This window comes from Perognathus longimembris, chromosome 28 (assembly GCF_023159225.1).
Source record: "Perognathus longimembris pacificus isolate PPM17 chromosome 28, ASM2315922v1, whole genome shotgun sequence".
In the NCBI taxonomy this organism is placed as follows: domain Eukaryota; kingdom Metazoa; phylum Chordata; class Mammalia; order Rodentia; family Heteromyidae; genus Perognathus; species Perognathus longimembris.
In genome coordinates this window covers 42,037,372-42,046,016 of record NC_063188.1, presented here as the reverse complement: position 1 = coordinate 42,046,016, position 8,645 = coordinate 42,037,372, and positions in this window count along the sequence as shown.

Genomic DNA, 8,645 nt, shown 5'->3' with positions numbered 1-8,645 from the left:
TGCAGAACAGATCTTGGTTAATTAGTTCTGCCCAAAGTTACAACTGATGTGGTTCTATAATGATTTTATCTTTATATATACAGAAACTTCCTATATCTACATTTTTTGTATTGCTTCTAGGCTTTAAGCAGTTAGTATATTTTAATCATGAATGGTACCTGCTCTCTCATTATAACTGTACATGTTATTGGTCATATATCACAATATAATTTGAGCAGTTGTCCCAATTGAATCCAACTGATGCTCAGACAAACATGCATATATCTGGTTAGCTGATAGGAATGATCCACTGGGTTTATTTACTTCGTTTAGTGACTTGCAAAGATATTTGGCAGGAGGAAAAGAGGGAAAGGAGAGAGGTGAGGAGAATAACTATCCTACATAGAGACACCTGACTAGAAAAGATGGAGAGGAGAACTCAGTGTCGGTACTCTGATTGACACCAATGACTTCTGTCTGTAAGTTTAAAATAGATGCATTATAAGCAGAACAAGAATGATTTGCATCTGCAAAAAGCGTGTATGACGCACGGTATAGTATGCCATGTTCAGGCTTCAAGTAGTCTTATAATTCAGTAAACAGTAGCATATAGAACTGTGTAACTACACTATGGTGAGGGTTACATTAATAATGATAGATTAGATATGCATTGAATAGTATGACTCCACTCCTTCCTCTCCCATCCTTATTTCTCTCTTCATTCATTTCTTCCTCTCTCCTTGACTTCCCCTCCCACCTTTCACACTAATTTCCTGGTATCCATTTTGTTGGACTGTGAGTGAATTTTTATAAGGAATTACACCATTTGTATTCTCCCCTGAAACTGCCATATTTTGTGCACTTGCATACAATCCCATATGTGTTAACTTTTACATTTATAAATTAGTTCTAGCTTCCACATATGAGAAAGAAAGTATGTATCCTTTGTCTGTCTATGAAATTAAGAAAATTGATGGGAAGGTCAGTTGGGAGGGATGGGTGAGAATGATGAAAGATGTGACATCTATAAAGATGCAATGTAGTCACAAACTTATTTGTAGAATAGTAATTCTTCTGTATAACTACTGGAAGAAAATATATAATTAAAAAGAATAGAGCAGGGAAAGTGAAATTACTAAAGTAGTTATAGGTAGAATTTTGAGTAGATAATGAGATCTCTCCCCCCCTACTTTTAGGTGAAACTCATATAATAAGTAGCAACTTCACGGTGTCTGACTCTTCTAAATGTACCAATCCTTCTTTTGCATAGAAAACATTAACCACATTTTCTGGCATTTCCACAAGAAATAGGGGTGTCAACTGAAAGCTGTATCATTTATAATTATATATGACATACATCCCTTGTGGAGGCTCTGGGGAAGAATCTGTTTTCCTGCCTTTTCAAGCTTCTAGTGACCACTTGCATTCTTTGACTCTTACCTTCTATTTTTAAAGTGCACCACTATGATGCCTTTGTTGCCACACAACTTTTTCTTACCTCTTTTCATTATACAGATATTCTGACTACATCAGATCTACCTGGGTAATCCAGGGTACAATCCTGTTGATACTTTGATGTTAGCCTAGTGAAAACAATATCAGACATCTGGTGTATAGAACCATAAGATAATACACTTGTATTGTTTAAGACACTAAGATTTAAATTATTTTTACAGTATAAAGTGATTGCATTTTCTAATTTTCACATCATGGAGTTCAAGCTTCTTATGACATTTTCTTTCTTGGTTTGAACAGCCTTTGTATGATTGAGGAGTGTCAAATAGATACACACTAATTAGTTCAGCATAGACGTTGGGCCTTTCTCAATGTATCAGTTTTGTCTTGCAATAACTAAAACATCAGGGGGTGGCCAAATTCAGATACATTGATCAATGGAACAGAACAAAGACCCTAGAACTAAACCTATGCATTTATAGCCAACTTGTTTTTTTTACAAGATGCTAAGACCTCACTGAACAAAGGATATTCTTTCCAATAAATGGGATTAGGAAAATTATATATTCTCATACAGAAGAATATGACTAGACTCCACCTGTCATCAAACAAAAACTCAATTCAGGAACAGATTAATGACTCAAACACAAGACATGAACTTCTGGACATTAGAATAGGCAAGGAATTTTTAGGGAGCAAGACCTCTGAAGCAGGAGAAACAAAAGCAAAAATAGGTAAAAGATTATATAAGCTAATGACTATGTACAGAAACAATTAACAGAGGGAAGAGACAATCTACATAATAGGAGAAAAATATTTTCAAGCTATTTATCCTATAAGGGTTTAATACCTACAATACATAATGGATTCTACAAACCCAATAGCAAAAATCTAAACAACCTACATACAAAATAAACAATAGGACAAATAGAATACTTCTCCAACAAAGAAATACATATGGAAAACAGGTACACACAAGAAAATATTCAACACTACTAATCCAGGAATGAAAAGAAACTCCAGTAAGAATGACTTTCATCAAAAAGACTAACGACTGCTGGAGATGAGGGACAGAAAAGGGAAACCTTGTACACTGTTGATGGAATGTAAATTATTACAGTAATTCCTCAAAATGTTTTACTATATTGGTTAAAATGAATTTAGTTAAAATTAATCTTAGAGCACTCATTGCTCTCCTTCATAATTTTTACTACACACTTTTGTGGACCTTTACTTATATAAAGTGTCTCTTTAGTCCCAATTTACAGGTGGTTAAACTGAATCATAGGAGATTGAAACACTGAAGTCAAGAATTAGAAACATAGCACATATTTCACAAATTCTTATTTGATTTTGAGAGTCACATTTCTTTCTTCCATAAAATTCTGCCAATACAGTTAAACACAACTACTATAGGGAAAAATTCTGCCTGAGAAAATTACTGACTGCACAGAAGCCACATGTAGAAAGCTCAAAGTGGACCCTAGCCTATATCACCATGCACCAAGATCAACTCAAAATAGATTAAAGATCTCAACATCAAACTGGAAACCCTGAAACTACTGAAGGACAAATCAGGAGAAACACTAGAACTCATAGGCATAGGCAAGAACTTCCTGAACAAAGTCCCAGGGGCACAACAGATAGAGGAGATACTCAACAAATGGGACTACTACAAAATAAAAAGTTTCTGCACAGCTAAAGACATAGCCACTAAACTAGAAAGACATCCAACCATCTGGGAAAGGATCTTCATCAGCACACACTTCCCTAGTTCTAATACACACACACACACACACACACACACACACACACACACACACACTTTTATTGTAAAGGTGATATATAGAGGGGTTATAGTTACAGAAGTCTGGCAAATGAGTACATTTATTTTTGAACAATGCTATGCACTCCCTCATTTTCTCCCTCTCTCCCTCCCCCTTCCTCTAGGTTGTAAAGTTCAGTTCCAACAGGGTGTCTAGTGAGTATCACTGCTGAATTTGTCCCACTGTTTATGTGACTGTTCCATAAGTTTCTAAGTCCTCACAAGCTTGTCAGCAACTTGGAAGCAGTGGCTTTTTCCTTACCACCTGCATGGTAGTAAGACAGCAGGAACGATCTAAGTGACGAGGTTGCTGTTGATTGTGGGATACAATTTCATCCCTAGTCTCACAGGAAGATTGGCTCAGAACAGCAAACTTGTTTGTCAGTTAGTGAAAGAGGCCTTATTGGTATACAGGGTGGATATAAGGGGAAAGTGAGATGTGGTTCTTGTATTGGCACTCTCTGGACCAACACAACTATTACTTAGAAAACTGAAGACAAATGAAGCAAAATAAGCCTAACATCTCCAAGCCAGTGAATTCAAAAGAACTGTCTATTGTTTTCTCTTTCCTCTCTTTGTCTTTGTTTCTCTCTGCATCACAGTCTCTGTCTCTGCCTTTGCTGGTATCTGACTCTCTCTCTCTCTCTCACTCTTGCCCTCTCGCTCCCGCCTTCTCCCCTCTCCTGCATTTTGAGATATACTCTCAACTATGTAGCCCAAGCTGGCCTTGAACTCTCCTACTTCCTGACTCAGTCTCTCAAGTGCTAGAAGTGCTGGAGATTACAGGTGTACACCACCATGGTTGACTGAACATGTACTACTCTTAAAATCAACTTGTCAAATTACTTTTAGGGATCTGTGGAGAGGTTCCTCCCTAGATGATGGTTAGACTAAACAGACAAGTAGAAAGCCAAACCTAACACAAACCCCTTCATAACCAATTGGACTGCTGGCATATGGGCAGAAAGCCTCTCTAGTAGCTACCATAAACCTGTGTAAGTGGCAGATGATAGAGTTGGGATTTAAACCTAGATCTTCTTGGCATGGAGGTCACAGCTCATGACTCTGCTTGTTTCACTTCAGAGAAAGTATGAAGTGGTGACAGTTTCATTGAAGGAAGAAAGGTTAAAAACATGATATAAAATTAGACTGTGTGTGTGTGTGTGTGTGTGTGTGTGTGTGTGTGTGTGTATGTGTCTGTGTTCATGGGTGTGTGTGTAGTTGGACCGTGCTGTGGCTCTGATCCTTCTACTGAGTAGAAATTTTCCTTCTTGGCTATTTATTTGCTTGGTTTTTTTTGAGACAATCTTGCTAAATTTATAGTCAAGGCCAATCATGAATTCATGATCTTCCTGCCACAGTCTCCAGAGTTTTGAGTTGCTAAGACTATAGGCATGTACCACCACATCTGGTTTCCTCTTATTTAAAAAAAAATATTTACTTTTTATTGTCAAGGTGAAGTGCATAGGGGTTACAGTTACCTAAGTTAGGTAGTGAGTACATTTCTTGTTCAACTTGTTATCCTCACCCTGAGCTATATAGCTCATTTACAACATATTGCCTTGTAAGTGTTGGTGTTGCATTGGTTTGTATTTTATCTATTGCCTCACCATTTTAATATTCCCCTTTCCTTCCCTATTTCAGAGAGAATACCAGAATCAAATATGGTGACAACATGGACTAAATCATAGTGAAGGTAGACAGAAGAAAAAAAGAAATAATTTCACATAGTAAGTTGTTTCTATATTTTGGAGATCATTTCTCTTAGTGTCATCTTCTGTGATCATATGTACATAGCTATTGAGCTATTAAGATCACCTGCTGGGAATACCCTAGAGATATACTAATTATTACCAATAAGGGAGGCCATAGATTTTATGTTTCTTTAGGTCTGGCTCACTTCACTTAGTATGATTTTTTTTCTAATTCTTTCCATTTTTTATGAATGGGGAAATGTCATTCTTTCTGATAGAAGCATAGAATTCTATTGTGTATATACACCACGCTTTTTGATGCATTCATCTACTGAAGGGAATCTGCATTAGTTCTATATTTTATCTATGGTAAATAATGCTTCTATGAACATGGTTGTGCTGGTAGCTTTAGTATGGCTTTGTTTGTGACCTTTTGCATAAATTCCCAGAAGTAGGATCGCTGGGTCCTTTTGAGGAACCTTCACACTGCTTTCCAGAGTGGTTGAACAAGTTTACACTCCCACCAACAATGTAGTAGTGTTCCGTTTTGGACACATCCCCATAACAATTGCTGATGGTATTGTGGCCTCTTTTTTTTTAGAAGCTGTTTCAAAGTTAGTGCATGTCACATCCCATGTCACTTTGTTAGTGCTTTTATGGAGTTTGAATGCATGATATTGTCTTCCTCATCTTGCTTGCTCACATCTGTCTCTCTACCACTTGAGCTATTTCTCTAACCTGGAATTTTGATAGCTACTTAATAAACAGTCTTATGGGCTTTCCTGACCACGCTAAGTTTGGACTGTGATCCTCTGGATCTCAGTCTCTTGAGTAGGTAGGATTATAGGCATGAAGCATTGACATTTGGCTTTTTGTTTTTCAATAAAGAAAATAAATATATCGGAGTAAAAGAAGCATTTTCCACTGATGTATTTTAAAGTAAATTTTATCTAGCATTTTCAGTTAAGAAATACCAAGATAAGTCAATTTTTAACATTTCTATTTATTGTCAATGTGATGTACAGAAGGGTTACAGTTCCATACATAAGGCAATGTGTACATTTCTTAATAAGTTATTGTTTTAAATTTCAAATTTACAAGGGAATGACAAGAAAAATGAAGAAAATTTCTGATTGCATTTTGCATTCACCCTTCACCAATGTTTAATATTTTGCTACAGTTGTTTTTCATTCTTCTCTTTCAATCTCTTTCCCTCTCTGTCTGCCCCACTCACCTATCTCATTCTTCTTCTATACATATGTATAGACTGGTAAATGAACTTCACATAAGTTACTCTCTGTATATGTATTAAGAATCTGTATAAATATTTTTCGGAAATATTTGAGAGTCTACACTATTGATTCTCAAATATTGGTACGTTTTCTCCTAAAAGTAGAGAATTTGTTTTATAATTATAAAATTCAGGACATTCAATATTGATAGAATACTTTCATCTAATCTGCAGTCTACATTCCACTTGTCAATTGAATCATTAATGTCTCTCTACAGCATTTATTATTTCTGCACACAATTCAGTCCTATTGTACATATTATATTCTGTAGTTATGTCTCTTTAGTATTCTTTTTTTCCATTTAAAATATTTTCATTAACACATTTTAGTTGTATAGGGGAGTTTTATGGTAACATTTAATGGAGGGCTTCTTTATTTATTTTATTTTATTTTGTTGTAAAGGTGACGTACAGAGAAGTTACATTAATGTAGTGTAAGGTAATGAGCACATTTATGGTCCAACAGATTAACCCCTCCCTTGTTTTTCTCCTACTTTCTCTCCCCCTGCCCCCTCCAAATTGTAAAGTTCAGTTCCAATCTAGTGTCTTGTGAGTATCACTGTTGCATTGGTTCACACTTTGTCTTTCATTTCGCCATTTTGTTATTCCCCTTCTCTTCCTCAAATCAGATAAACATATATACAATACACATGGTATTAGAATCTAAAACAGTGACTACAGGGGGTAAACCAAAGGAACGAGGGGAAAAAGAACTTTATACATTCCATTACAAACAACAATATCATCATCAACAAAAACCCTCCTCTTTCCATATCTTAAGATCATTTTGATTAGCATCATTTTATATGGTCATATGTACATAGCTATTGAGCTGTTGGGATCCTGTACTAGGGTTATCCTAGACATATGCTAATTATTCTAAATGATAGAAAGCATGGAGCCTATGTTTCTTTGGGTGTGGCTTACTTATATGATCTTTTCCAAGTCTGTCCATTTCCTTATGAATGGGCCACTTCATTCTTTCTGATGGAAGCATAGAATTCCATTGTGCACCTATACCACATTTTCTTGATCCATAGTCATCTTAACTCTAACTTAAGTTTCTTAGTTTTAGTTTGTTTTAATGCTATTGACATTTTTAAAGTAGACGGTTCTCTTTTCTTCTGTGATGTGCTCCAATTGACATTACTCTGATGTTTCTCATAATTAGCTTCAAGAGAGACTTCCTCCCTCCATACCACAAAATGATACTGAGTGAATTTCAGGAAAGCACACCCAGAGATACATGTTGCCATGCTGCCTCTCACGGATAATGAAGTTAATTTTGATGCACTGGTCAAAATATTATGCGTGTCTATTGCATATGATTGTTCCCTTGCCACTAATATTGAAAATAAAAGGATCAATTAAATATAATTTCCTTTACCAACTTCCCTAGGGAGACTAAAGATGGTATTTTTCTAAATCCATCACTCCCTGCAAGCAGTTGACCTTTTATCTGATTCCCTTTGTCTTGCTCTCTCTGTCTCACTTTGTCTCTATGGCTGGCTGGCTGGCTGTTTCTGTGACATCACAATTAACTGACATATTTTTACTTTATTCAATAAAATTTTATTTCTTGGGTTACTTTTTAATTTTGATATTCAAATTGTAACAGGGAAGAGCCTATCAAGTTAGCTATTTTAAAATCTCTCTCTCTCTCTCTCTCTCTCTCTCTCTCTCTCTCTCTCTCTCCCTCTCTCTCTCCTTCTCAGTATTTTATCACTTTTGGGTAAGACAAGCTATTCTTTGCTCATTATGCACAGTTTCTTCTGGCCCGGGTGCCAACTATTTCCCCAAGGAGTCATTTTACCTTCTAATGAAAAATACTTAGAAATCAAGGTCCAGAAAGAAAGTATACTCACTGCTATAGAGTACTGTCACTGAAATGTCATGTTGTTAGCTGATAATTGGGGCAAACACTGTAACTGGAAAACTCTTATATTAACACAACCTAAAGTATCCTTTTGGTTTGTAATCTAAAATTTTTGCAGAAACCTGAGCATGTTCAGTGGTGTTCTTGTATGCTATTGTTATGACACAAACAAAGCACTACCCAAATGTTCCTGTCCATCATTTTGAACTATTGAACATTCTGCTCCATTACTTTGAACTAAATATGACAAAAAGAGGGGGAGATACTGTGCAAAAAGAAATGTACTCCATACCCAAGTATGACAAAAATATGCCAGCCATTGCTTTTCTTGAAATATGATCTTAAACTGAGCATGCTAAGGAAGTATTTCTCAACTAACCATGATCAAGAATATTTCCAATATGTATATATTTCCTATATATGTATATATGTAGGTATACACACACACACACACACACACACACACACACACACACACACACACACATATATATATATATTATGGTCCCAAATAAAAACCACTAT